Consider the following 26,863-nt stretch of genomic DNA (forward strand, 5'->3'; position numbering starts at 1 on the left):
GGTTCAAATTCAGTGAAAGAGTTGGCTGATAAGAATCCAATTTTGGGTGATGTTATATATGAGGGTGTAAAAGTTGTACAGATAAATGGTCAGCACTCAAGAGTGGCAATGGATGAGATTAAAATAGCAGCATTTGAAAATAACTTTGACATTATTTGCATACAGGAACCCTTCCATTCTTTGCAGGTAGGAGGTGGGGGCCCATAAAGTTATGGGTTTTCCAACCTCGGCAATAATTATTCATTCGCTTGACAAATCTCCAAAAAGTGCAATAGTTTTTTTAAATAATGATCTGGTGGTTACCAATATTACAGGTCTATGTACAGACACTGTGACCTGTTTAATGATCTCCACACCTTTCATATTGCATCTGTTTACTGTCTGCCAACTGAGGACATACAATTGACTCTCTACGTTTGGACAATATATGTACTATGTGTATTTTAGTGCAATTGCATCATTTATACACAGCTAATTATAGATTAGCAAATTTGCAATAGCGGCATCGTTTAAGTTACATCTCATATTGTGAATACCTTCACGACGAGTTGTCATGACATTGCACTACTTCAAATAAGTAACGCTTCACCCAAAAGAGAAGACTGTTACTTATTCTCAGTGGATACCACCACCAGATGGCACCATTTCAGGGCTATTTTGTATATGTGTGGGATAATAACTCAACTATCCACTTGTCCCTATTAGACTTAGAAAAGCAAAAAGGTAGAAGGAAAGTAATAGTAAGAGGGGAAGAGGAAAAGAAACAGTGTAGAAGAATGAAAGGGACAGTAACTCCTTCAACTCACACCACTCAAAAACTCAAAACTCCTTGAATAGGTAATGCTTCCCCAGTGGGGAAGACTGTTGTTACCTATTCTTGGAAACTCCAGACATCATCAGGCTCCCCCTGGTGCCGTTTCAGGGCTAGTTGGCCCTTCTTCGGTGGGTGGGTAGGTACCCAAGTGATGTAATGATGACAAAACAGTTGTGAAGTAATTCCACAATATGAGAGATGCCTGATGGTGTATGATATAAGTTAAAACTCTAATGCATTAAGGGCTTAAGCCTCAAGCTGCGAAAGAGATTAGACTATGTGTATTTTAGTGCAATTGCATCATTTATACACAGCTAATTATAGATTAGCAAATCTGCAATAGCGGCATCGTTTAAGTTAAATCTCATATTGTGAATACCTTCATGACGAGTTGCCATGACATTGCACTATTTCGAATAAGTAACGCTTCACCCAAAGGAGAAGACTGTTGTTACTTATTCTCAGAAGGGCCAAATAGCCCTGAAACGGTACCGTCTGGGTGTATCCACTGAGAATAAGTAACAACAGTCTTCTCCTTCGGGTGAAGCATTACTTATTCAAAGTAGTGCAATGTCATGGCAACTCATCGTGAAGGTATTCACGATGAGTTGCCATTCACAATATGAGATGTAACTTAAACGATGCCGCTACTGCAAATTTGCTAATCTATAATTAGCTGTGTATAAATGATGCAATTGCACTAAAATACACATAGTCTAATCTCTTTTGCAGCTTGAGGCTTAAGCCCTTAATGCATTAGAGTCTTAACAATATATGTACTAATTTTGCTTCTAAAAATCTAATAATAACAGCAGATCTAAATGCCAAATCCAGCTTCTGGCACAGCAGTTTTCAGAGAACTGTTTCAAATAACACTCTCCAAGTACTTGCCGGTATGATTCCTGTGGATTTATATATTGCTTTCCAGGGTTTGATTTACTACCTAAAAAAAGGACAGTCTAAGACATTGTTTGGAATTACAACTGACCCAGCCAGCAACTTTAAAAGGGAGAAGAAAATAATTTGGAAGGAATTTACTGTTTTATGGCAAAAAAGATGGAATGAGAGCGAATTTGGACTAGTATATATTGTGCAAATGGAATTCTTAACAACCCCTGCAGTTATTGCGTGGTTTAGGCCTTCTACAACAACTTCTTATCTGCTAACAGGGCATGGGTCCCTCCGGGCTAAGTTATTTGAGCATGGTTATTTGGGCCTGACCCACACTATACATGTGGGGCATATCAAACAGGGATTCATGTACTTTTGAACTGTCCATTGTATTCTCAACCTAGAGTGAATTTAATGTCTGTGGTTGGTTCCAAACCTATTGGAGATGTAAATATCCTAGTTGAAGATCATGATAACTTTACAGCTCTGCAAACCTTCTCGAGAAATGTCTTTACATTGAGGACTCAGCTAAGAACTTCAGCTTCTCCTGGGAATTGACTTCACAAAAAGACAAAAGGTTAATGTGGAAACAGAAGATTTATGTGAATTGTTATTGTGCTAATTTTAATGATTGCATTATTGTGTTGATTTTTGTCAATCAATGGTGATTTAATGGTGATTTAGGTCAATTGCTATTGACAAGATGTCAGCAGGTTTGGAAGTTCTAGCAGAAAGACTAGATAGTGCTGTTAAATGAATGTGGAGGTGGTCTTTCTTTGAAGAATATTTCTGCAGTCAAATTTAGTCCAGTGTATGTATACTAATTATATATTGTTTTCCGGATTCTCAGGAATTTTGAGACTCTGAAAACATTTAAAACAAGTGTTGTATATATCGGTTTATATAATAATTACTGTTTCTTGGTGGTATTGAGGATAATTTGTGGAATTTTCTCCATTAGTGATTCACTTTTCATTCATAACCCCCAGGGGCTCACATCTGGTGAGTATGGGCTTGGCACACCCAGGGTCCTGAGCTGGATATCATCATTCTTCCCTTTCTTGGTGATTCCTTTCTACTTCTCTCTCTCTCTCTCTCTCTCAGGGTAATAAGGATTTTTTTTTTTTTTGCCGGTGCAGCATAAGCCTCAGGCTTCCTTGCACCTTATGGCTAATAATAATAAAATAATAATTTTTTGCTTGTTCCAAGGTCAGGGTAATCTGGAGCTAGATAGGCACCCATCAGTATTGCACTACCTCCAGTGGGTGCAGCACTTGTGCATTCGGCACAAACAGATAATGTAAACCCGGGCTTAGAGAAGGGCACCAGGTAGCAGCTGCCTTGTATTGGCAGTGGTATAATACCACACATGGTTTTAGGCCCTCCTTGTAGCGGTTCTACAGCTGTACAGATGAACTAGGTGGAGATGGGCTTTTGCCTAGGAGCCACCCTTGATCCTGGGATACACGTATGCAATGCACCAGGAGGTCATATGAGTATAATTTAGTATTTTATATATGTATAACAAGAATGTTAATGTAAATAAAATTGTATATATATTTTGTAAGTTTTGTATATAAATGTAATAATTATGTGTACAAATAAATGGAATGGAATGTCATCATTTGCAAGATGATGCACATTACTAAGCTCCTAATACAAATAAAACAGCCCTGTTTTACAAAATTTACCAGCTTATAATTACCAATAAACATTAAAATTTATAAAACACTATCACTAATTATTCATGGACTAAAAGCTTCTATAATTTATTTGCTTAATGTCCACAACAACTTATGTAATCTCTTAACATACTAACAATCAACAGATAAGAAATTGCAAAGAAGATTGAAAATGTGATAAATTCAGTGAAAATTAACACAATTACTTAATTATTATTCTTCATTTGGGTCCCATTAAGTTGTACAGGCAGGTCTTCTGCCTTCACATAAATCACATTTCTTGAAATAAAAGTAATTTGTTTGCATCTTCTTTTCAGCCTGTGAAGTGTATTGCATACATGGAAGCCCAACATTCATTTCCTATATACTTTTAGGAGAATCTGCATTGCCTTCCACAATATTTTTTGCTATCTTTTCCTGCTTCAGAATATGATAATCTTGCTGTGCACATTTCCTCCTCATCAGCAAGAGCACAACCCAAGTTTATAAGTCAAAATTTCATCTATGCTTCAAAGCCCACAAGGTGAAATATCACAACCTACTGAACTATTTCTTAAAACTGAAGGTACAATTTAGTATATCCTAGGATTTCTTTCAGGCACTGGCAACAACATTCTCATAGTTGCTGTCCTTCTATTAAGAAATGTCAAAAGCTTGACTTTCTGAAAAAAATAACTAAATATTTGAATTTATGATTTCCTATAATGCAGAAATGAAACTTGTGGACTTACAAGCAGATAGTTTATGCCTGTGTGCCTGGCTGCAACTTCTGAAGCAGCATACATGTGAGGACTTTATTTCTATCGTGGTCCAATCATTGCAAAATGAATAGTGTTTGCAGGAAGAAAATCAACTTAGATACTACTCAAAAGTTGGCAATATATCCAGGATCTGAACTTATACTAATTAGCTACTAGTTACACTAGTTATCATGGGCACTCGGAGGCTGCTCCGAGTGTCCATGCTAACCACAGTTCACCGGCGATGGGCACGTGAGCATCAAAACTGGACCTTGAGTGATTGAAAGAAGGTCATCTGGACAAGTAAGGCCCCATATTCACCAGAAACCCTTACTGAGAAGGTCAAAACACTAGTCTTGTTTTAATTTCCACCAACCAGGAAGAGTGATTGCTGCCACTAATAGATACATTTCCACAGTCCCCTTTTGTAGACCACCTCTGGCTCCTCTTGAAACCATGATTCAGTATAGGAAATCATTGCACACCATCTTTAGGAAAATGCTAGTCATACAAAAATCTTTAACAATGGAAAGAAGAAGATATCTAAGGGATTTAGGAAAATATAGTCTATGTGCCAAAATTTACAAACTACACTGGCTTTCCAACTGCATGACAATATGTGGATTATGTGCAGAAACACTATCATATGGAGCAAAGCACACCTTTGTTCAGAATTCCTTATACCTTTTTATGCTACCTTTATTATCTGTACTATACTCTATACCTGTTTCCTTACTATTGTTCTCACAGACAATTGCGGTCTATCTATCTATGTGACCACAGCACCTATCAAGGTATTAACAGCCCAAAATGCAATCTGACTGTTTAAAGTAGTCAGAAGATACAAATAGCTGAGAGTTATATTTCTATATACAAATATGTACACTGAGCAGAATTTGTATGTCTCATAAGCAATTGAGGCAGAAAAAATATTTATTATGCTAAACAAACTATTAACACATATACACATAATGGAAACTAATACTCTTTCTTCATGAACATTCTCCTTCTTCACTTAAAGGTTCCAATCTGTTATAATATCACCTTTAATAGTGCTTTGAGGAGAGCTGTGGTCACACAGATCACAATTGTCTGTGAAAAGAATACTAAGGAATTGGATTAGAATAAAAGAGTAAACAAACTATTAACACATACATCGACAAGCCAAAACATTATGACCAGCGAGTCGTCATGCAAATTGAAGCAACTGCAGGTGAACTACGGCGCATGCGTGGGTCGGGACACAGTATAAAAAACACCTGATACTGAGCTCCATTAATCAGTGTTACTCTTGTTCTTCAGATGGGAAAGGCAGCGGACTTCAGCGAGTTTGACAAAGGCCAAATTGTAATGGCCAGATGACTGGGTCAGAGCATATCTGAAATGGCATGGCTGGTGGGATGCTCACAGTCAGCCATGATTAGTACCTACCGAAAGTGGTCCGAGGAGGGAAAACCCCCGAACCGCCGGCATGGTGCTGGATGACCACAGCTCATTGATGTTTGAGGTGAGCGAAGGCTCTCCCAGATAGTACATGGCAACAGAAGGGTGACTGTGGTGCAACTCACCAGTAACTGGAATGCTGGTTACGGGTTGCATAACTGCAAGCTGCTCGGAGTGCCCATGCTAACCACAGTTCACCAGCGACAGTGCCTATAATGGGCAAGAGAGCATCAAAATTGTACCTTGAGTGATTGGAAGAAGGTCATCTGGTATAATGAATCACGTTTCCTATTGCACCATGTGGACGGCCAGGTACGTGTGCATTGTTTACCTAGGGAAGTGATGGCACCTGGATGCACCGTGGGACAAAAACAAGCCGGTGGCAGGGGTGTAATACTTTGGGCGATGTTCTGCCGGGACACCCTGGGTCCAGTCATGCATGTGCCGGGCACTGTGACATCTACCACCTACTTAAACATCATTGTTGACCAGGTACACCCTTTCATGGCAATGGTCTTCCCCTCTGGCGGTGTTGTCTTTCCGCAGGATAATGTGCCATGCCACACCACCCGAGTTGTTCGAGACTGGTTCGTGGAACATGAGGAAGACTTCCAGCTATTGCCCTGGCCTCCAAATTCCCCCAGACATCAATCCCATCAAGCATCTGTGGTTTGTGTTGGAACAGCAACTCCAATCTGCAGCGTCTCAACCACGGACCTCACAGGAGTTAAAGGATCTGCTGGTTACGTGTTGGTACCAGATACCACAAGACACATTTAGAAATCTTGTAGCGTCCATGCCTCACCAAGTACGAGCTGTTTTGGCTGCACATGGAGGACCAACATCATATTAGGTAGGTGGTCATAATGTTTTGGCTCATATCGGTGTATACACATAATGAAAAATAATACTCTTTCATGAACATTCCTTCATTTAAAAGTTCCAATTTGTTATAATATCACCTTTAATAGTGCCTTGAGGGGAGCTGTGGTCACACAGATAGACCACAATTGTCTGTGAAAAGAATAATAAGGAATTGGGTTAGAGCACAGAGAGAGAGAGAAATATATAACTATAGCATAAAAAAGTTTTAAGAAATACATTTTTCCTTGAAAGATGCATGCAAATAGGACAGAAGGTTGTAGCCACATGTTCTGGTGATGCCCTTTAGAAGATAATTTTGTAAAAAGTGACAGACAAATGTTTCCACCGTTTGGAGAGCTAGGTTTCAGGGCCAAAATTATAAATCTGGCTCTCATCCATAGTCAGGAAAAGAATAATTATGGTTATAGTATTATGCTTAAAAGTTCCCATACAGAATTTCTGGCTTTGCATCTTTTGAAAATTGCAGTACTTATGCACATGAAAGCTGTTTTCTGCAGAATCAAATTTTGCAAATTATTACATGGCAGTCTTCCATGAACCAGTTCATCTAGTTACTTCACATTTTCTTCCATGATAGCAGTTGGTGGGTGCTCTGAAATTGCTGCATCATGAATACTAATAAATTTCTACTTGAACTGCTTATACCACTCTTTTATATCACTATAAAATGCATAAATCCTCTCCTTGAACTGCACTCACTTAATAACATGTTTTAGGTTCCCTTTTTTTGGAAAAGTAGGAATTAGATGATGAATCTGTGCTTCACTCTGCCTGTCATTATACTTCTTTCTGCTGTAGGCCTTATAACAAAATGGATGCAAGTACACACATTATGAGGTTGAACCCATATGCTGACACAAGAAAATGCATAACACATTGTTAATTGTTGTAATGATATACCAATAAAATAAAATAGTTACTATGAAGTTGTCAACTCCTCTAGCCATTGTGACTACAAATGGAAATTTATCTGATCACAGAGTTACCAAATTTTCACAAGTACAGTACTATACATATTATAACCTAACCAGATTATGATGTGTGCAAAATCTGCACAAGTATTAAACAGATCACGACTGGTTAAGTTTGCATTCCAAACTCGGCCAGTTCCGAATTGCCAATTCACAATTATAGGTCCAATAACAATACTATCTAGTTCACAAAGGCAATACAGAAAAAAAATTTACAAATTGCAAAAAAAAAAAACCAGTCTTGAAAACTGTTTTTTATATACTTTCATGTGAAGGAGGAAACCATTCTTAAAATACTGTGGTTTCAATGGTTTTCCAATGTTTAGTAGAACAAGTTTTCAGGTGTTTTAGGCCCATCCAAGTTGCCCCCAAGTAATATGGCTAATCTCTTCTTGCTGTGTTCATCTTCATGGCAGCATTCATCCTTCAAAACAGAGGTTTCGGTGGAGAGTACCGCATTTCCCCATGTATAAGACGCTCCCATGTATAAGACGGACCTTAATTTTGGGGCCCGAAATTTGAAAAAAAAAATGTATTACATAAAGTTATTGAACTCAAGTTTTATTCATCATAAAATTCATACAACTCCTCACAACTTGAATTCAGCACTGTACGAAAATCTTTTCTGAGCCAATTCTGGGCAGAACGTGGCAAAACATAACCTAATATACTGGTAACAAGTGCGAAACAATGAGCGCAAAGACAACAAGCGCAAAAAAAAAAAGCGGGAAATGCAAGTAAAAAAATCTACAACCACTGTATAAGACGCACCCAGTTTTTTGACCCCAAATTTTTCAAAAAAGGTGCGTCTTATACATGGAGAAATACGGGTATATTATAAAACAGTCCACACTTGTTTGATTGGTTTTTTTTTTTTTTAGGAGCATTAGCAACTAAGGCCATATTGCTCCGGGATATGCGGTGGTCATTCCCTGACCTTTCCACATCCTCCGTATTTGGTGGTGACAGGCTCGAACCCCGGTCTGATCAAGAAGCGCGTGCTACACACTGCTGCTCCTTCCCACCTGGCTACGGAGGCGCCACAGTCCACACTGTCAGCATTAAAGATAACTCTGTTCATCTTTTAACTTGCTGAGGAAAATGGCAGCCTTCCATTTCTCAATATTACGAATACCACCAACTTCCTCATTTTTCTCTCCCTTTGTTTCTTGAAGCAATCCAAGCAACCATTTGATGATTTAAGCTCTGCATTCTATTTCATTTCTCCTGCTTTTTTCCCACAGTTGTGATCCATTAAACAAAACAATCTGTATTGTCTGCTGCTTGAACTATACAAGCAGAGTACTTTCAATTTCCCCATATTTTATCATTTTCTTTCTTGCAATTTTATGAAATGATCTCAACTTCAGACAATATTTTTTTTTTGTTTTAACATTATAGTGTTCAATTCAGAGAATGCAATACCTATTTGTCTAGTATTATATACATGAAATTCTAGACTTTGATTACACTCTGCAAACTACATTCAATTTCTCCACTGGCAGGTTGGCTGTTCAGAAATTTTTTTCCCATTAACTACTTTGTCCATAGTGTGCTAAATAATACGGTAAGCCAGTTGTGGTCTTATCATATGAGGGGGTATCAAAACATTCGTACCCTTACCTAAAAATAACAGCCCTAGAAAGGTGAAACTTCACAGAAACTTTAATCCTTTTCTATGTACACTCCATGTATAGTAATACATTTCTCCCATCTATGGATCAGTTGTTTAATGCACTGATCATAGAAGCCTGCACTTTTTTGCCTGAAATCACGATTCCACTTCATTGACTTCCTGAGCTGAATCAAAGTGGTATCCATGCAATAGTTTCTTCCTTTCTCAAAATAAAAAGAAATCTGATGGTGCTAGGTCAGGAGAATAGGGTGGGTGCTGCAATAGTTCGAAGCCACACTGGGCAACAAAGTTGGTGGTGGCAACTTTGTTTGAGCCAGTGCATTGTCTGACAGAAGACGGACACCTTTGATTAACATTCCATACCTTTTCACCTTCAAACCTTTTCAAAAGATCTCTGTAGTATTCTCTGGTAAGTGTGGAATCACGAGATAGGTAATCTGTCAGTATAATCCCTTTTCTGTCCCAAAACACAGACATCATCACCTTCTTTGCAGATGGAGTGGTCTTTGCCTTTTTGGGAAGTGTGCACTTTCACTGCTTTGACATGTCTTTAGTTTCTGGATCATATTGGTACACCCAGCATTTGTCACTAACCAATCAAAAAAGTTCTCACAACTGCATTACACAAATCCAATAGTTGGCAAAAACATCACATTTGACATTGCTTCTGTAAAGGCATCAGCAATCTGGGAACCCATCGTGCAGAGACTTTAGACATGTGCAGATGGTCAGGCAAAATGCTGTGGGCAGACTCATAACTAATTCCCACTGCATTTGAAATAAAATGAATTGTCACACATTTGTCACTCGGCACTGACATTGCTTCTGCAGAGGCATCAACAATCTTGGAACCCATCGTGTAGAGACCTTAGACATGTGCAGATGGTCATGCAAAATGCTGTGGGCAGACTCATAACTAATGTGCGGAAATTTGCCTTTAGCCAGCAGGTAGTTGGTTGGTGGAACAGACTTCCATCCCTTGTTGTGGAAGTTGATAGCCTAAATAAATTTAAGGCTCAGCTGGACAGGTATTTCGAATGAACGGAGGGGTGAAGTGGAAGTTTTTTTGTTTTTTTTTTTGGCTGATGCTACATAACCTTGCTTTCTTGCATCATATGCCTCTACTAATGCTAATTCCCACTGCATCTGAAATGAAATTAATTGTCACACATCTGTCACTTGGCACAAGCTGCTGAAACTTTGCAACCATTTCACTGTCTGTGGACATTGATGGCCTTCCTTCTTTTGGCTCATCAAAGACACTTGTATGACCACATTGGAACTCCCATGTCCACTTTTTACAGTGTCATAGGACGGACAATTCTTCTCATACACAGCTTTCATTTCTTTGTCAATGTCCTGAGCTTTCTTGCCCTGCAAATGCAGGAACTTGATCACTGCTCGATACTCCACTTTGTCAACCACAGCATCCTTCCTCAGATTCCAGGCTCCACTTCTGGTATACGATCACCTATGAGAATGAAATTTCCCTTTATATGGTTATTGAATATGTAGACAACTTATATCAAAAACAGCATCTTCCTACTGATGTTTTATCTAGATCAGGGTACAAACTTTTTGATACCCTCTCGTATATAATGATATATATGTTCAAATATGAATTTTTGTAGACTAAAAAACTAGGGTGCAGTATTTCTGTACCCAAGGCAACTACTAATTGTTTCATCACCCACACCCATTCTCAATTAACCATATGAACTTATCCTATTAAATACTCCGCACTGAACATGCAGTTGAACTCAACCCACAACAGTTACTTAAAATTATTTCAATTTTAGCAAGGCATTTGATGCAGTCCCTCATGAGAGATTACTCTATAAGCTGGAGCATGCTGGGATTACTGTAAAGATCCTAAGATGAATCAGATTTTGGCTGCAAGGCATAAGGAAGGGGATTGTGATTAATGGATATTTTTCACTTTGGTGTAACATCATAAGAGGGTTCCCCCAAAGGATTTGCCATTGATTTCTGAGTTTCATAGAGAACATCAACAAAGGGAGGGAAAGCATGATGTCAAAATTTGCAAATGACGTAAAGATTGGAAGAGTCATTAATGTTCAGTGGCAGGCAGTGCTCCTTCAGGATGACTGAACAGGCTTCAAGGATGGGATGGTTAGAAAAGTGGCAGCTATGTTTTAATGAAGCCAAATACAATGTCTTAAACTTGGGAAATAGCAACTCCAAAATAATATACACTTGGTGAGATCGAATTAAAAATAGTAGCATAAGAAAGGGATCTGGAAATATGACACATATGGAAATGAAGTTCTCTAAGCAGCGTAAACAGACAGCCAGGAAGGCATAGTGTCCTATCAATAATTTACCAAACAACAACCTGTAGAATGTGAAGGTCATAATCCGTGCTGTGGTAGAATGGCCAGCCATGGACTTTAACCTTGGGATGACCAACAGCGTTTCCAAGACAATTCAATGAACCTTCTCTGTCTGAGCCACCATAGTAAGTGCATAGTCAAGGTATCCATATTTATGGCAACCCATCACTGACAATGCCTAAAGTTTGCATCTAAACAGCATCATTGGACCATTGATGACTGGAAAAAAGTTGCCTTTTCAAATGAATCACATTTCCTACTATACTGTGTGAATGGTAGATGGACGGTACAGCAACAAACTGACAACAGGAATCACTCCAATGTCCTGGTCCAACAGACAGATTGGCTGCAGTGTTTTTGTATAGGTATCTTGGTTGTTTGTTTGTTGTTTGTTATTTGGTTTTTAGGAGCATTAGCAACTAAGGCCATATTGCTCCGGGAAATGCGGTGGTCATTCCCTGACCTTTCCGCATCCTCCGTATTTGGTGGTGACGGGCTCGAACCCCGGTCTAATCAAGAAGTGTGTGCTACGCACTGCTGCTCCTTCCCACCTGGCTACTGAGGCGTCAGGTATCTTGGTACACCCCAAGGCTGAACTCCAAATGCTAAAATTTACCTATCCATTATGGTTGATTGGGTACACTGCTTTATGGCAACTGCCTTCCCAGATAATATAGGTGTTTTTATCAGAACTATGCACCCTGACACATTGCTATTATTCAAGAGTGGTTCACAACACATGAAAGTGACTTCCAGGTGCTACCTTGCCTGCTCAATTCTCCAGATATGAATCCCATAAAATATCTCAGGGATTATGTTGCCAAATAACAGATCCGGCATGGACTATCGCAGGCAGATCTATGGGACATAAGCCTGGTGACACAGTACAGCACACCTCCTGCAATGTTTAGAGGCCATATAGAATCCACGACTTGCCATGTGGCAGTGGTACTGGCAGAAAGAGAGGACATACCCAGTGGCAGCTCATGACTCTGATGCATTGGGGTGCTGCTTCTTAAAGTTACATTAAATTGCCTTGGTTATAAGACATGTAGACATAGATGGTAATAATAATAAGCAAATTAAAAATACTACAAAACATTAACTTGATATTTACCATTAACAGACTTGGGTAATATCCAAATTTTATTTAAAAATAAAATCCATTCTTCAGTTTTTATTTGTTGAAAATAGATTAATAACTTTTTCATTCAAGTTTGGTTCACTGTTCAAATCAGCACTGCTCGCGCCACAGTTCCTTTGACTCATTTTTTCAACTCTAAAAAATGCATATTGGCAACCTGCCAACTAGGCATTGACTCAACCACACTGGGGATAAAATATGGAACTGTGTAGTGCACAGTTTCACCTCCAGTTAAACTTCAAAGTTGAAAATAATTTCGTGTTTTTATTCGTTTATTATTGAAATGATTATTGGAAATAGAGCATGAGTATATTATATGCAGGACCTGTTTATTCATTGCACTGCATTGTTCTTCACAAAATTTCATGTAACTCCGTTGACTATATATTTAGATTTAAAAGGCTGGGGGTGCTGCAGTTCTGCGGTGCCTACCAACGAGCCGCCCCTGGACATAGCCACTATTAGGTAAATGGTTGTAATGTTTGGACTGGACAGTGTATAATATTCTATTACAAGTTTCCCTCCATTCCCATTATTTTTACTCTCTTTGAAATCTCCAGTGCCTCTGAGAGGTGCATATGTCACTCTTTTACACATATAAAGCATATCTTGAAGTAGTTCAGCTCTGGGAATGCTAACAATCAACACATAAGATATTACATAAAATGTTCACAAGATGAAAAATATGATTATCTTACGTAATATATTAATGCAATACAAATCCTGTGTCTAATTAGATACCTAAATATAAAGTTACAAATAATGCTACAAAGAATAATGATATGATTGTAAATGGTGGCCAAAGCCATCTTGTGCCAGTCACTTAAAGAATAATAACGTATCATATCATAAAAACATAAAAATACCTAATTGCAATAAGCTTTAGACATATATATATATATATATATACATATTTTTTTTTTTTTTGTTTTTTTAATTCTCCAGTTTATTCAGACAGCAAAAGTTCTCTTTTGTCAAAAGTCAAAAAAATTATCATGTGATATTTAACAATAACATTTAATCATTCACTTTCTACAAAATAACTAGTAACATCTAATCACAAGGGTGGGGCGAATTATTATTATTATTAGCCGTATGATACAAGGAAGCCTGAGGCTTATGCTGCACCAGCCAAAAAAAAAATTCCCGAGTTACCCTGAGAGAGACAGTCAGAAGTAAAGGAATCACCAAAAATGCTGGGTATCAGGGACTAGCTTCATATTATACAGGATGCTGTTTATTGTGTCACTTCAGGATACTGCTTAATTGATAACAATAACTGATGCAACAAGAATGTAGCTGTTCAGTGTTGTTTACTGATGCAGAGCAGAAATGTGTACACAAAAAGATGGAAGTGGCCAGAAAGAAAATATGAAAATCAAGCAGTATTTTATTATATAATAGTATTTAGTAAAAGTATTTTGCACTTTAACTTGACTGTCCACTATTTCTTTGAGAAAGTCAATAAAAATAAAACTGTTAGTGTTTCTGTAAATCTATACAAACAAAAAAATAAATAAATAAACTCAAGAATTAGAAAAGGGGCTAATGCTCTACTGAAAACCAGTCAGATTGGTAGGAGTGCATGTGTATGTGTTCCTGTCTATGGTGGCTTCTAGGCATATGCTTATCTCTGCTTAATGTCTTAAAGGTATACACAGAATCTCTGTAAAACGGACCTGACATAGTATTAATGTGTGTTTGTGTGTATATTAACATATGCACTGCAGTATGTATTGTTTATGTCAGGCTACTTTGCCACCAGGGAGCAGCTATCTCCTGGATAGCTGATAAACGTCCAGATGTGGAGCCTGGCCTTAGTCCAGTAAACTGTGCAATTGGTAGGAGTACAAATACAGTATGCTCTTTCCCAGGACCAGCCCCAGGTCTATCAGTGCCCTGTGCAAAATTTTTTGGTGCACCCTGTTCAACTTCCTATTAAGTTTAACTATTATATTTTTACTATTAACTGAAAAATACTAACTTTTTTTATTTTAAAAAAGAAACATGTATGAGAGCCCTTGAAGGATGGAATATAATATATTATTTAGGAAATAAATAAATTAACCACATTTTGCTAGAATTGCTTGAATCGGAACGTAAGATTGACTTCATATCGCGACGTGATATTTACAGCAAATCATTGAATTTGCGGGGAATTTTCCACTCCCTAAATTTTGACGCCCTGTGCTGCCACACAGCTCGATCGCCCCTGAAGCCGGCCCTGCTCTTTCACGGCATAACAACACCGAAAACAAAGCAAATTGCACGAAGCATCGGCAATAATATCTCTTCTCTTCCTTGGTGATTCCTTTCTACTTCTCTCTCTCTCTCTCTGTGTAGCTCGGGAATGGGTTTTTTTTTTTTTTTTTTTTGGCTGGTGCAGCATAAGCCTCAAGCTTCCTTGCACCATATGACTGATAATAATAAATCAAAATGTTATGTAATCATTTCCATTGCACGTGCATAAAGCACGATAAGGTAAAAATGTGATAACATAAACGGAAACAATGATTACAATATACTGGAAATTAATCTTCCTTTAAGTGAATATGTAATTTAATAAGTTGTTAATACAAATATAAACACATCAAACCACAACTGAAACCTGCCGAAAATCTTCGTACTTCTGTCGTACCAGTAGAGAGTCCTACCACTTTCAAATGAGATTATCAGGGTCACAGAGGTGCGGGTAATGCTGAAAAATGACACGTGTTCAAAACTTTGTGAATAAAATGATAAAATCAAAATAATTTTTAAACAGAGCTGTTACCTCTAAGCTCTTCTCTAGTAGGCATCTTTTATTAGTTAAATTGATTTACAAGTTGGTGCATTGCATCGTCTGTATGTCAAATCAACCGAGGTTGATTACACGGTATCATTTTGTTTGCATCGCATATTGTGAATGCCTTTACGAGTAACGATACCACCACAGAGTAATAAGATATCTCATTACTTATTATCCACCACAGAGTAATAAGATATCTTATCCACCACAGCATAATATCTTACTACTCTGTGCATACCACCATCCGGACGGCCCTTACAGGTTGTTTGGCCCTTCATTGGTGGGCGGGTAGGTACCCGGAGTAATAATCTAGCTGAAGTTCACCAAGAACTTCAACTAGATTATTTTCTGAGATTAATTTCAGCGAGTCAGTTAATTTGCAATAATTGTAGATTATGTCTGCTATAGAAAACTTGTAATTCCGTAAGAAGTTTTTCTCTTTCAATCATGGTATATGTCCCAGTAGTCTCCCGTACGTCTTCCATGGACATTTTCGTACAAAAAATAACAAAGTTCTCCTTCTTAACCAATTTAGCAGTAATTAATTGCTTTGTAAAAGAATATCTCTCACCTATGTCAACACTTCGCATACTTCCTTTGCTTCAATCATGAGTGTTTTTGAAGGATTTTCACAGTCCATTGAATTCCTGATTTTTAGAATGGCATTCTTAAAGTTTCCTATATATTCATGTATTTTAACTGCCTCAATTTCTCGAGATTGCATTTGATTATAAATAACTTCCACGTGAGGCATTATCTGATGGAAAAGTTATAACCAGAAATCGAATTTTTCATTACCCAAGATGTGCAAAATTCAAGTTGCTTCTGAAATCGTGTTATCTGCGTTTGCTGTCACTTGTAGTTCCTCCAAGCACTTTTTTAAGGATTTTAAATTTTTCATAAACGCTGTTCACGGTGCATATATTGAAGTTCCATCTTGTAGGGAAAGGTCGGGCAACACGGCTGTCCATATGCTTTCTCAGAACAGAGAGACGATGTGGTGATCTCGAGAAAAATGTTGGTATCGACATGAGATTCAAAAAGAATATTCTAGAATCTCGGGTACCACTTGCTGCATTGCTCATCATTAGATTCAGTTAGTGTCCATAGCAGTGAATAAAATGTACATTTTTGTGCACTTCTTTTATTTTAGCCTGAACTCCCCCTTTCTTACCTTTCATTACACTTGCGCCATTAAATATCTGAGCAATCAGTTTTTGAGCACAGTATTTCCTTCGAGGATTATGTCTAACTGATCTGGAATGCACTTCGATATTCCGTCTCCCGTTTGGTTTTCGGGAGTGAAAAAACCCCAAAAACGCTCAAAAATATCTCCGTTCAGTTCATGTCTCAGAACAATTATTATTAGTAGTAGTAGTAGCAGAACAGTAGTCAGATGGTGCAAGGAAGCCTGAGGTTTATGCTGCACAAACCAAAAAAAAATTCCAAGTTACCCTGAGAGAGAAATCACCAAGAAAGAGAAGAATATATGTTCTGAAACATCTGTTGTGCCATCAGCCATGACAGCTACAAATGAACCATCGTTAATTTCTCTTTTTATTTCATCCTGGCATATTTGCAGCAAACAGTCAAGAATATCATTCTGAATAGTTTTTGCAATGCCTTTTAATGCTGCATTACTTTCTAGATGGTTCTTTAAATTGGAATCTAATGTACAGGCGAAATTTATTCATCCTCTGAATACTCCTGGATTTTTAGAATCGTCTTTTTCATAAAGGAATTTCAAACTGTTCATAAAATTTAATGCAGTCTATTATTTTAGATATTACCTCACGATTCTTGGTAACTTTTCTGTTATGTTTGCAGATCGAAAGTCTGTAGGCCTTACTAAGCTGTTCCTTAATATTTACGCTTTTTAAAGGCGACAGTGAAATCACATTATCAATATGTTTCTTCGAACTCTCATGTTTTAGAGTTTTTTTTTCACTCTGTTTATGTTTGTAAAGCCACTTTTTGTCCACTTTAAGTCACCTCCGAACTGTAAACATGGAAAACAAATAATGCATTTTTAACTTCACAACCACAAAGCCAACTTTTGCTTTGGTACCAGTACCATTCAGTTTTAAAACTGCGAATATATTTCTTATTTTAACTTATTCCCCGCTGAGAAATTGGAATCTTTGGTGTCGGGCGGCCTTCTTTTTTAATCGCATTTTTTTTCTTGGAGAGATAGTTGTGAAAACTAAGTTGCTGAAGTTTATTCACTGTCACGCGATTTACTTCATGGGGAAGCATGAAGGCCATGATCGAATCAAATTTCACAAAATCGTGTGCAGTGGAAATAATGTTTTACTTACACATCATAATATAACTTAACTTACCAAGTTCAAGCTCAATCCGCAATTAAGCTGTAATCACATAATTACACTGTTGACTGTTGAGTATTGACTTAATTGGAATTCGGGCGAATAACAAAAAGACACCGACATTGTGACTACACACCCATCATGGTCAACGATGAAATCTGCACTACGTGCTTTACAGTGACTTTGATTCGTTTCACCTATAAAAAAAATGTATATTGGCAAGTTGTCAATTCGAAGGCAAAATGTGTCACTGCCTGGAGCACAGTGTTTTTATTCATTTTTTATTGAAATGACTACAGGAAAAAGAGCATGTGCATACTATATGTGGGTCCTGTTAATAAAATATTCATTGCGTTGCATTGTTCTTCACAAAATTTCATATACCTCCGTTCACTGTATATTTAGGTTTAAATAGCTGGGAGTGCTGTAGTGCCTATGGACGAGCCGCACCTGTCGGCGATATGATTATTTGGTGTTTGTGTAAGTTTACCAGAATTTTCCCCCTCGTGATTAGCACAGTTGGTAGAATCGCCGTCCTCCCCACACCAGGTGGAAAACACATGAGTTCGAATCCGGTCAATGACGCGAGAAATTTTTATGGGCCTTTTTCACAACGGGGTTGAGTTAGTCGGTCTCAAGCGAGATAGATGGTTTTCCCTCCCGGGAATTCGGGTTTTTCGTCCAGAAAACAGAAAATCGACCACAGAACATATGCAAAATTTACAGACAATATACACGAAGCAATATGGCCTTAGTCCACGATGCTCCTAACGATCCTACTACTACAACTACAGTCTTGGCTCTCGCTAGCATTTGTCCCTGAAACGTGACACACAAGTTATGCACATCACAAGCTTGTGGCTACATTCTTTCCACGTTAATATTCTGCACATTACATTTCGAGCTGTCTCAAAATGGTCAACGACGGAGTAAAGGTAACATATGATCAAATGGTAATGTTTTGGAATTTTAATCTGATGGGGAGAATGTTAGCCAGGTTTCTGTTGCGTGACAGAGGATTTAAAGGATTTTCTATATATTTGGTAGAGTCGATGTTACTGGATAACAGTTACGCCTCAATGATAAGGTTCATGGAAGTCGTACAGCCTCCACTAACGAGGCTATCTGGAGGTGCATCTTTTTCTGGAGCTGCTAATTGAAACTTTCTTCATTGCTTTAAAATTACTGGGTTTTTTTTTTTTTTTTTTTTTGAACTTTTGATTTAATTAAAGTTAGTGGTGGAATTTCTTTTTTTTTTATCTGATTAAGTTTGTGAATTTGTTCGTTACATAGCCTTTGTAATTGCTTAAAAATCCCCATTTGAATTCTACCGCCATTGCATTATATCAATAACAACGGTCGAATTTTACCACCATTGTGCTGAATCGATAACAGCATTCAAATTCTGCCACTATTGTTGTAGCATTGAACAAAGAATTTTAATGGGCTTTTTTCACTCCGTGAAAAAACTGAGTTAGTCGGTCTGAGGCGTAGATAGCAAGTTTATTTCCCCTTGGTAACTGGGGATTTTTCGTCGAGCAAAACAGGCAAATCGACCAGAAACATACACAATTTACAGAGAGAATACATATATGGATATACTGTATATATACAAATTTGTATATATAAGGAATTACCGGAGGACCCTAATATAACAGTTTGTTGTAACATTCATATCGGCAATACTTGGAGATGCAGTCAGTATCAAAAGATGTCTATGAACTATAAATTTATAGTACACGTGCCTTGAGTGACTACTAAATACCGTGGTGTTTCTTGTATTCTGTCTATCTTGTGAACTCCTCTGACTGTTTGGTCGTCCCGGAAGTATAAACAGAAAATTTATTTATTTTATTTTTAATGACTTTTTCACATACTACGTAACAATATAAAAGAACGTAGTTTGTATTGTAGTCAAATAAGCGTTGTTCTTTTCGATCACTCAGTTTCGTGTGTTGTTTTTAAATTAAATATAGACAAAAATCATGCCTCATAATAGAGCAGCAAAGCAAAGGGCTCAAAGTAGGAGGAATGCTTTGGTTCGCGGAGAACTTCCGACAGTAGTTCTCCTACGATTCAGAACAATGTTATATGTGTTAACTTAACACACGTGAATGGAATCAAGCAAGTTATATTAAAGGAGGCAGCAAAGAAACTAAGCAAATCCTTAGCCATAATTATGAAAGAATCCTTGAACTCAGGGGAAGTCCCCACGGGAAGGAGCTGTGCGAATGTCTCCCCAATTCACAAAGGGGAAACGAAGGTTGACACGAGTAAGTACAGACCAGACAGTTTAACTTCTGTTCCAGGTAAAATAATGGAGTCACTGTGTAAAGTTGGATTGCAGGATCATCTAGACAAGATTGCAGCAATAATTCAGACACAGCATGGGTTTGTTAAGGGAAAGTGTTGTCTGACAAATTTGATTGGATATTATGATGTGGTTACAAAGGAACTGGATGCAAAATTCAATTTTGATATCTTATACTTGGATTTCAGAAAAGCTTTTGACAGTGTTGCACATGGAAGGCAACTCCATAAATTGGAGCAGAATGGTATTAAGGGTCAGTTTATACAATGGATAAAAGGGTACTTCAGTGGGAGAAGACACAGGGTAGTAATCAATGGACTCTGCTCTTCGTGGATTAATGTTATTAGTGAAGTCCCACAGGGTTCGGTTGGGCACACCGTTGTTTTGTATATTTATCAATGATGTCGATGAAGGTATATCATGCTTAGTGTCAAAGTTTTCAGATGATACAAAGGTTGCCAGGTTGTTAATGACAGTAACCGTAGTGTGCTACTGCAACAGGATCTAGAAAACTTGGGCAGATGGGCTGAGAAGTGGCAACTAAAGTTTAACATTGACAAATGCAAAGTACTGCATATCGGTAGAAGTAACCCTAGAGGAACGTACCAACTGTGTGGTTCTACACTTATGGTGGTAGAAAATGAAAAAGACCTGGGAGTAATTGTGCAGTCAGATATGAAATTTTCTGAGCAATGTAGCAGGCTGCAAGGGCAGGTCATGAGGTTTTGTCAATGATATACAGGAATTTTGCTAGTAGGGAAAAGGATGGGTGATTATCCCTTTGTATACAGCAATGGTCAGGCCGTGCCTTGAGTACTGCGTACAGGTCTTGAGGCCTCATTTTAGGAAGGATGTAGATTTGCTTGAGCGTGTACAGAGGGGCAACAAGATTATTGTGGGGAATGAAAGGATTGTCTTACCAAGAGAGGCTTAAGTTCTGCAAATTGCAGCAGCTGGAGACTAGGCACCTGCGAAGTGATCTGTTTGAGGTGTATAAGACCTTGAATGGGTTGAGCACGCTGAATTCTGATGGGATTCTTCCACTTGCTCAGATTATGAACCTAAGGGGACATAAATTGAAATTGAGGAAAGGTAGTTGTAGAATAGATGTGCGGAAATTTGGCTTTAGCTAGCGGGTGGTTAATTGCTGGAACAAACTTCCATCTGTCGTTGTGGAAGTTGGTAACTTAAATAAATTCAAGGAGGAGTTGGACAAACTTTTAGAGGGAATGGTTGCGTAATTTTTTTTTTTTTTTGCCTGATGCTACATAAGTGCCTGTTTCTTGCAGAACATGCCTCTATTACTATTACTATTACTCTTGTGCACTTTTTCGCGAGGCTACCTCTAGGGGGACATGATAGAGCCATAGGGGATGCCTTTGTGTGTGTGTGTGTGTGTGTGTGTGTGTGTGTGTGTGTGTGTGTGTGTGTGTGTGTGTGTGTGTGTGTGTGTTATCGCTGGTGGCTCCTACGCATTTACCCATCTCCATCTTGCACATCTGTGTTGGTGTAGAACTTCTGTAGAGCGGGCCCGAAAAAGTATTGGCGCTCGTGTGTCAGCCTAATGTGCTGGTTTGGGTCCACTGTCACGGTAGTGCTGAAACGCACAATTCAAATTTTTACATTAGGGCCACCCAAAATTTCTTTCATATGCCCTTGTACGTATTATGTCTGTAAATTGCGTGTGTTCTCTTGTCAATTTGCCTGTTTTGCTGGACGAAAAACCCCAGTTTCTGGAGAAAAACCTTGCTATCTACGCCTGAGACCGACAAATCTCAGTCATGGAGTGAAAAAAGCCCATTAAAGTTCCTCGCGTCATCGACGGGATTCGAACCCGGGCCTTTTCCGCCAGGTTTGGGGAGGACGGTGACGATACCACTGTGTGTTGAAAGTTACAAAAAAAAAAAAAAAAACTATTATTTTAAGGCCAGCCGAATAATGAAATTCATCTGCTGTGTATCTTATGTTTGTTAATTGCGTGTGTTCTATGGTCCATTTGTCTGTTTTGCTGGACGGAAAACCCCAGTTTCTGGAGAAAAAACCTTGATATCTACACCTGAGGCCGACTAACTCAGCCACGGAGTGAAAAACGTCCATTAAAGAACCTCTCGTCATCAACGGGATTCGAACCCGGGCCTTTTCCACCCGGTGTGGAGAGGACGGTGACGATACCACTGTGCTGAAACGCACAAAACCAAAAAAAAAAAAAAAAAACCAAAATATTATTTTTAGCCAACCCGAAAAATTAAATTCATTTGCCGTGCTGTGTCTTATGTCTGTTAATTGCGTGTGTTCTCTGGTCGATTTGCCTGTTTGGTTGGACGAAAAAGCCCCACCTTGCTATCTACACCTGAGACCGACTAATTCTGCCACGGTTTGAAAAATCCCATTAAAGATCTTCACGTCACGACGGGATTCGAACCCGGGCCTTTTCCACCCAGTGTGGGGGAGGATGGTGACTTTATCACTGTGCTACTGCACAGACTATATATGAATGTATGAGCAATACGATACCGTCCCTCCAACATCAAAGAAAGGTACACTTACGGTGGAGATGGAGTTCTTGTGTGGGGAGGAATAATGATCACAGCTGCACCCCTAAAAAGTCGCACATAGTTGCACGCTGAAAGCCGACTCTTTGGTTACTTGGTGAACTAAGATAAATCTGCGCTGGTGGAAGAAGGGGATTTGTTACCACAGAATCTTATAGATATCCTTATATTGAACATAGTTCACCCTCTGTCAGGCCTGTTTATCCGTGAAAGGAAATCATACGCCTCACCGCTGGCATGTAACCATGTTTTCGAGCATCCTGTGGCAACTTCTCTAATGTGACCTTTTTGGTAATTCTTATACAACCCCTTTAGATGTCCCTTGTACCTGTCCAAAGGTACTCACTGTCTCCTCATTTCATCGTTATTGTATGGTACGCCACCTTACCAAATTTTGTCCCGCTTCATCGCAAGCTGCACGAGTTACACCACGTTTTCTACGTGTAGTGTTAATTTTTGATGAGTAGTAAATTTCGGTTGTGTTAGCATTAGCATTAGTAGAGGCATTTGATGCAAGAAAGTAAGCCTATGCAGCATCAGTCAAAAAAAAAAAAAAACCACTTCCACTTCACCCCTCTGTTCGTTCGAAATACCTGTCCAGCTGAGCCTTAAACTTATTTAGGCTATCAACTTCCACGACAAAGGATGGAAGTCTGTTCACCATCAAACCACCAGCTGGCTAAAGGCAAATTTCCGCTCGTCTATCCTACATCTGTCTTTCCAAAATTTGAATTTATGCCCTCTCGGGTGATTATTCTGAGCAAGAGGAAGAATCCCATCAGCATTGAGCATGCTCAAACCATTCAAGGCTTTGTACACCTCTATCAGATAACCTCGCCGGTGCTAGTCTCCAGACACTGTAATTTGCAAAACTTAAGCCTTTCTTCGTAAGAGCCCTTTGTTCCATTCACTAATTTTGTTGCCCTTCTCTGTACTCGTTCCAGCATCTCTACATCCTTCTTGAAATGAGGCCTCCAGACCTGTATACAGTACTCTAGGGGTGGCCTGACCATTGCCTTATACAAGGGAATAATCACCTCTTTATCCCTGCTAGAAAAATTCCGATATATCATTGACAATACACCATGAGCTACTTTTGCAGCACGTCTGCACTGCTCAGAGAACTTCATATCTGCCTGCACAACCACCCCCGGGTCCCTTTCATTCTCTACCACTGTCAGTGAGTATCACAGAGTTGATACGTTGCTCTGGGGTTGCTGTTTCCCATATGTAGTACTTTACATTTGTCAATGTTAAACTTCATTTGCCACCTCTCAACCCATCTGCTCAACCTTTCCAGATCCTGTTGAAGCAGCATAGTGTCAGTAGTGTCCATGACAACCCTGCCAACCTTCGTATCGTCTGCAAACTTGGACATTAAGCTTGATATACCATCATCAATATCATTCATAAATACAGAGAACAATAATGGACCCAACACTGAACCTGGAGGGACTCCACTAATAACATTAGTCCACGATGAGCAGTGTCCATTGATTACCACTCTCTGTCTTCTTCCCCTCAACCACCCCTTTATCCATAGCAGCAATTTGCCTCCAATGCCACACTGCTCCAATTTGTGCAGCAGTCTCCCATGTGCACCAGTATCAAAAGCCTTTCTAAGATCCAAATATATAATATCAAAGTTATTCCCTGCATACAGTTCTTTTGTGACTACATCATAGTATCCAATCAAATTGGTCAGGCAAGACTTTCCCTTAACAAAACCATGCTGTGTCCGAGCTATAACTGAAGTCTTGTCTAGATGATCCTGCAGTGCTTCTTTAACCAGTGCCTCCATTAATTTTCCTGGAATAGAAGTTAAACTCACAGGTCTATACTTACTTGAGACAGCCTTTGATCCTCCTTTGTGAATTGGAGTCGCATTTGCACATCTCCAGTCTATGCGTATCTCCCCTGAGTCCAAAGAAGCTCGCATAATTATAGCTAAGGATTTGCTTACTTCCTTTGCGGCCTCCGTTAATATAACTGGATAGATCCCATCCACCCCGGGTGCGTTTTTTATTTATCTTCAACAATTTCTCCTCCACTTTCCTCTCAGTTATTACCAAACCATCTAGCTCACTGCCAGAGTTTAACTCACCTCTGGCATTCCCCTCCCTGAATAACTCCTCATGGGTGAATTTAGATGCAAAATACTCATTTAGTTTGTTACCACCTGAGCAGGATCATCAATATCCAGTGGACCGATCTGATTCATCCCTTTCCTTCTAGAGTTTACATAGGTAAAGAACTCTATATTGTTTTTCTTTGAATCCTTTGGCAAGGATTTCTCAAAATCTGCCTTTGCCTTCTACCTAATCTCCTTGTGACTTGGTTACAGACCAGCTTATATCTATCATAGGCTTCCATGTAACCCATTAATTTATATGTATCCCATGCATTTTACTTCTCTGCCGTATGTCTCATTAGTTCATCTGACATCCACTTAGGCCTAAACCTTGAACAATATTTCTTAGTTAGTGTGTAAAGCCTAGTAGCATCCAAGATAAATTCTTTGAATGCTTCCCATTTTGAATTTGCTGTTGGTAACATCATCAGTTGGTCCCACTGTATAGAATTTAAATACTGTCCCAGTCCATCGTAGCCGCCTTTACCAAAGCAATAACCCTTCCCTTTACCCCAAATGGCAGTTACCTCTTTGAGTAAATCCCACTTCAGCACACTGTGATCACTGCCACCTAGTGGTTCATTTATCTGCAGATTCTTAATGGATGAAGAATCACTACTGATAATCAAATGTTACAGAACTTTGCATAATGAGAAGCTCGTAGTTCAGAAATTCAACGTCTCGCTACCGCAGCCCACCACAGACATAGTATTAGGGTCAGGCACCACCTGTGGTTTCTCACATCAGCGCACCACAGACAATGACGGACATTGCCGAAGCGCGGTGTGCTGTGGGTACACGTAGAATGAACCGGCAGTGAGCTACAGCTGACGCGGGGTAGTTTATTTTCCCTATTCTTATACTTAGCCGATCTTACACTCCCACCACATCAATCGGCCAGCTGTTCGAGAAATATCACTCCCATATTTCGAAAATACTCAATGTAATTTATTCATATTCGCAAAATATATGACCGTCCCTTAAGTACACACAAACGAAATGAGCACTTCAACACGTTGTGCAGTGAGGCACTGAAACCACTTTGACTATCTGTACTTACTAATCTGTGATTTGTATATAGCAGCAGCATAATAAATAAATTTGATGAATTTGAAGTACTCATAAAACGGCAAACACGGTGGTTATAATGGAGATATAGTGTCACTCAGACATAAGGGACTCAGAATTTGGATATGGGGAATACAAGGTCCATATAAAGGACAAAAAAAAAAACTAACGTATTAGGGCCACCCGAGAACTAACTCATCTGCCAGTGTGTCTTTTGTCTATAAATTACATCTGTTCTCTGTAATCCATTTGCTTTTTTGGTAAACGAAAAACCGGAATTTTCGAAGTAGGAAACTTTGCTGTCCACGTCTAAGACTGACTAACATTTTTTTCCACAGAGTGAAAAAAGCCCATAAAGGCTCTTCGGGTCATTGACGGGATTGGAACCCACAGAATTCACCCGGTGTAGCAAGGACGAAGATAACCACTGTTGTGCTGTACAAAAAGGTCAGGCAGGACAGGAGGGGAAGGGAGCGGTTATGATTTTTGTGAAGAAGCAAATAAAATTTAAGGCAGTGCATCCAGTGGACATGGTTGGCTGCTGAAATATTGAGTCCGTTTGGTTGTTGTTCGTGTTGTTGTAGTTGGGTTTTAGAAGCAGTAGCGACTAAGGCCATATTGCTCCGTATATATTGTCTTTAATTTTCGTGTATTCTGTGGTCGATTTTCTGTTTGCTGAACGAAAAACCAAGTTTCCGGGAGTAAAAACCATGCTACCCTCGCCTGAGACCAACTCAGCCACGTTGTGAAAAATACCCATAAAAATTCCTCACGTCATCGACAGGACTCGAATCCAGATATTTTCCACCGGTGTGGGGAGGATGGTGACTGCACTAACTGTGCTACCCACGAGGCTGGCAGTTTGGTGTGACATAACAACTGGAACTACAAAATACAAAAATGAGGGTAGGAGTGTGATACAGGCCAAAGTACTGTGATGAGAATAACGGCCGACCGGGCTAGCCGGGTGGGTAAAGTGCCTGCCTGGCAACCCAAAGGTCGCGGGTTCGAATCCCGCCTCGGGCTTGGATCAAAGTACTGCAAAAACCTTGGGAGGTGCATTATGGCCACAGAAGCCGATGCGCCAACAACTACCAAAAAAAAAAAAAAAAAAAAAGAGAATAAC

General features: G+C 39.1%; 1 protein-coding gene across 1 annotated transcript in view; it reads right to left on the minus strand.

Moving 5' to 3' along the window:
- Positions 1 to 15,199, minus strand: part of LOC150085536 (ethylmalonyl-CoA decarboxylase-like) — a 56,098-nt gene extending 40,899 nt beyond the window's left edge. The window contains exon 1 of the mRNA XM_090373318.1: positions 15,169 to 15,199. The gene's annotated coding sequence lies outside the window, so the exon portion shown is untranslated. The remainder of the gene's footprint in view (positions 1 to 15,168) is intronic.
- Between the last annotated feature and the right edge of the window lie 11,664 nt (positions 15,200 to 26,863).

The sequence above is a fragment of the Mastigoproctus giganteus genome, chromosome 5 (genome assembly GCF_048544385.1).
Source record: "Mastigoproctus giganteus isolate SK-2022 chromosome 5, ASM4854438v1, whole genome shotgun sequence".
NCBI classification, from domain to species: domain Eukaryota; kingdom Metazoa; phylum Arthropoda; class Arachnida; order Uropygi; family Thelyphonidae; genus Mastigoproctus; species Mastigoproctus giganteus.